The sequence below is a fragment of the Myotis brandtii genome, unplaced genomic scaffold (assembly GCF_000412655.1).
Source record: "Myotis brandtii unplaced genomic scaffold, ASM41265v1 scaffold68, whole genome shotgun sequence".
NCBI lineage: Eukaryota > Metazoa > Chordata > Mammalia > Chiroptera > Vespertilionidae > Myotis > Myotis brandtii.
The window spans coordinates 2,377,767-2,381,999 of NW_005370657.1; the positions used below are offsets into that span (position 1 = coordinate 2,377,767).

Below are 4,233 nucleotides of genomic sequence, written 5' to 3' on the forward strand. Positions count from 1 at the left end.
TCTGCCCATACCTTCTGGCCCCAGCTGCCTCCTTCTGCCCCTGTCCCCATGGGCTCCTCAGGCTGCTCACCCGCAGCGGCTGCCGCCCAGAAAGGCAGGGAGCAGGTGTGCCTAGTCACACATCACCACCAGCCATTCAGCCCCGAGCCCTGTGGTCAGCTGGGCCAGGAGGAAGGACCTCAACTTTCTTCTAACCTGGGAGAAGAGACTGGATGTAAGCTCTAATTCGCTCCATCAGGTGCCCGCTCTGTGCCAGGCCCTGGGCTGGCACCTGGGAGACAGAAGTGGGCGAGACGGATGTGGTTCCTGGGCTCGTGGAGGGGTTTCTGATTCTGATTAGCAATGGGTTCTGTGCCACGTGCCTCACCGCTGATTGGGGCGTCCCAGCGTGGCCCTGCTCTGGGGAGGGAGGTCGGGGACAGATCCCTCGCTTGGTGTCTGGTGACAGCCCTGCCTGTGGTCCTAATGGGTCCCTGGGGAGGGGGTGTCCCTGGGGAGAGGGTGTCCCTGGGGAGAGGGTGTCCCTGGGGGTGGGGATATTGGAGCACCTTCCTGCTCCCCTCTGAACTGGCTGTGCCGGCCACTGTGGGCAGCGCCACGTGACGCTCCTGCTCGTGTCCCTGGCAGAATGTCCTTTCCACGTCTCCTCGTTGACACGGCCCCTTGGACCTCTGGCCACGTCCGTGCAGAGGGAGAGAGCAGTAAAGGGAGGGGCTCATGGAGGGGTTTCTGGGCTCGTGGAGGGGAGCCTGTGAGGCTCCGTTTCAGAGGGATGGTGCCCCCTCGTCGGGTGAAGGGCTGCTCGGCGGCTCGCTGGGAAAGCCAGCATCCTGTCGGTCACAGAGAGTGACCGACGGAGCCCAGGACCCTCGGGGATGTGAGCCCCAAGACCCGGCTCTGGACAGGCTGCGGCCCGCAAAGTGAGTCTCACCGGCCCGGGACTAAGCGGAGGCATTTCGTCAAAGGGAAGGACTTGACGAAAATTTGTTTTATGAAACCCGAATTTTGGCATATTCTCACATTTTAGTTTGTCAGAAGGCAGAGTAATAGATGTGAAACATGTTGTTTATGAGGATGCGCGGGTGACTTCTTTATGATGACGATTTTATTTTAAAGTTCGTCACGGCGTCACTGCAGAAAGGGGTGGGGGATCCAGAAGAGAAGGGAGAGAGATTTCATGGTTTATCCCGGCAGAGCTACTGGGAGAGCAGTTTTTATTAAAACAACCAAACAGAAAGGGCAGCCAGGCCCAAAGCTCCCGCCCGTGGCCCATTGGGGAGGGTTAGTGTGGGGTGTGGGCCGTCCAGGCCCCCCCCGCCCCGTGCCGCCCCTGGTGGCTGCCTGCCGTGGGTGCCGCTGGCCGCGCAGGCCCCAGCTTGCTGAGCCCCTCGGCCGTGTGGCGGCTCCACAGTCTTTGTTCCCCGGCTGAGACCCACATCACTGGTTTGTGGTTGTACATGGAGGGAGACCAAGGGACCAAGAGTCCATGTGCCAGGCCCCCCTTCCTGCAAAAAAAAAATCCTGCCACAAAAGCGATCGTAAGCAGAGAGGGACCCATGGCATGACCATCAGTGGATGGAGAAAAGGGGTCAGGTTCCAGCCCCTCATGAGCTGAGGGTGGTGGGACCCAGGGGGACACTGGGAGCTGCCCCACAGCTGGCCCTGCTGTGTCCAGGCTGGGCCAGGCGTCTTCCCTCCCAAAGCCTCAGTTTCCTCAACTGTAAAATGAGGTGTCCACACCCCTCTCTTGGGGCTGTTGTGAGCTCCCCTGCCCTGGGTGCTCACCCCGGGCTGGAGGCAGTCAAACCCCAGGACGAGCCTGTGTGGAGCCTTGTCTGAGGTGAGGAACCGGGGGTCAGAGTGTGGGAGCCCTGCGGCCCAAATCGCCCAGCAGGGAGGGCGGCTCTGGGCTTGGGTCCTGGGTCTGTCTGCTCGGAACCCGTGCAGGGAATACGGTGGCTGCCGGCTCAGGATGGGCACTCAGGACCCGCCAGGTGCCCTGACACCGGGTCTCGGGACTGAAGGGGAAACGCAGGCCTCCGCCGAGCAGGGAGCCCAGCTCGGGGCCCAGCCTGGGATTTCCAGCCGGTTTGAGAGGAGGACAGAGAGACGTGGCCTGGCCTGTGTCACACAGTGGCTGGCAGAGGCCAACTGCCCATCCCACCCGCCCATCCCACCCGAGGCCATCGTGGGGGCACCCGGGGTCCCTGTGGCCGGGTTGGGTGGGATTGGAAGAAGGCTCTCCCACCCTTGACTGTTCCCACCTCGGGCTCCACCTCCTTGGCCTCCTTTGGCATGGAGGGGAGACGGAGGGGAGGGGGGGGTGGAAGGAAATGTCCCCCACCCCGGGGGCCTGCTTGAGCGCCCAGGCCTGGGCCAGTGGGTTTGAACACAGATATTGGCCAAGACAAGCTGATGGGGTGGGGGGGCTGGTCAGGGGCTAGTGCAGTGGTTCTCAACCTTGGCTGCACATTAGAATCGCCTGGGAATCTTTTTAAAATCCTGATTTCTGGGCCTCATCCTCCGGAATTTCTGTTTCTTTGTTATGGGGTGAGGCCACAACATTAATAACAAAGAAACAGAATTTCCGGAGGATGAGGCCCAGAAATCAGGATTTTAAAAAGATTCCCAGGCGATTCTAATGTGCAGCCAAGGTTGAGAACCACTGGGCTAGTGTGAGGTCTTTTTCTTAGAGTTGGCTCAGAAACACATCCAGCCAACCGTCCAGGGCCCGCGGTCACCACCCCTGCCGAAGGAAATGCTTTTCAGTAAGCCAAGGTGGCCAGATCTGAGAGCTCGGGGTGGGGGCGTGGAGCGTCCCTGTCCCCCCTCCCTCCGCACCGCTGGGGGGCAGCCCCTGCCCCTCCTGACCCGAGGCCCCTCCAGCTGGCAGCCGGGCCCTCCAGAAGGAATAAGGATCACATTCTTCACTTTTTAAGTCGCACAAAAGCTGTATGCATAATTAATGTGCGATAAACGTGAGCGGCTGGAAATTAACTAAATGAAAAAAAAAGAAGGAATACGCTTAATTGTAAAAATTTAATTTTGTTTTTATTCTTTTCCTTCCTCTCCCTCCGTCCCCCCGCCCTGTCCGAGGCGTTATAGTCTCGGTGCCTTCAGATCTCGCCGGAGACGGTGTTTGAGGGGCTCCCCTCCTGACCTCTTGCCGGGGAGCCAAGGACAAGATTAGTTTTAAGCTGCAGCCCAGTTAGTTACTTTCAGGAGAGGGTGGGAGAGCGCCCACGCGGGGCTGCTGTCACACAAAGGAACGCTGTAATCACCCTTCGCGACCCGGCTGGGCTCGGGGGGCTTCTGGGCCTGACTTGAAGGACTTTGGGGGATGCAATTTTAAGCGCCGCCTTTTGAGAGAACCCATCACGGTGTTTAAAATTCCTAGACATGAACCCACTAGTTAAAAAGCCAGAGGAATAAAGACACTTCCCTACATCCAAACACAGGACGTTAAGCGATCGCCTCGAAGCCCCCTCCCTCCCCCTGCTAAGGCCGGGAAGGACCGACGCTTCCCGATGAGAAGATCGGGCGCAGAGATTTCCCAGTGGAGAGACGTAGTGACACGTTCTTATTTATTGTCCCGTCTCTTAATAAAACCCGAGGGTTCGGCTTCGAGAAACAACCCATCCACTTGAAAGAGAGAAGAAAAAAAAAAAGAGTTATTATTTTTTAAGAATAAAACACTCTATTAACAGATACTTTAAACAATGATTTATTGCCCACACATAACAACAACAATAACTTAAAATATCAAATCCCTGGGAATAAATCACCGCGATCCTATCTGCTTCCACGCCAGCTGTTTTTCTGTTTCGGCCGTCCTTCTCAGCCCTGCTCTGTATCAGCAGATCATTTAAGGGGAAAAAAAAAAGGCAGAAGACTCAAGAGACGGAACCCAGAGGCATCCAGGCTGTTTGGGCAAGAATTGTGTTTCCAGAACCTCCCAGCTTGTCCCGACAGTTCGTAGCTGGCCCTTCTCCACGTCTCTCAAACAGGAACCAGCACAGGGTGTTTCTTTGAGCCGCTCTCATCAGATTAATTTACAGCGAAGAAAGAGGCCGCCTGTATGGCCACTCACACTGGCCGCCCCCTCTGCCCAGGTACCTGGTCCTGTTTAAGGCGAATTGCCGTCATCCGGAGATGCCTGCTCGCCGGGGTCCCCGGGCAAGCCGTAAATAACCAGGTCTGTGCGGCAGATCCCGCGGGCTCCCGCAGGCCAGC

At 57.7% G+C, this 4,233-nt stretch overlaps 1 protein-coding gene across 2 annotated transcripts in view; it reads right to left on the reverse strand.

Annotated features, from left to right (window-relative positions):
- Positions 1-1,675: 1,675 nt before the first annotated feature.
- The window catches only part of MVB12B (multivesicular body subunit 12B), a 148,631-nt gene continuing 146,073 nt past the window's right edge, over positions 1,676-4,233 (reverse strand). For both annotated transcript variants that reach the window (XM_014529406.1, XM_014529405.1), the window contains exon 11: positions 1,676-1,693. The gene's annotated coding sequence lies outside the window, so the exon portion shown is untranslated. The remainder of the gene's footprint in view (positions 1,694-4,233) is intronic.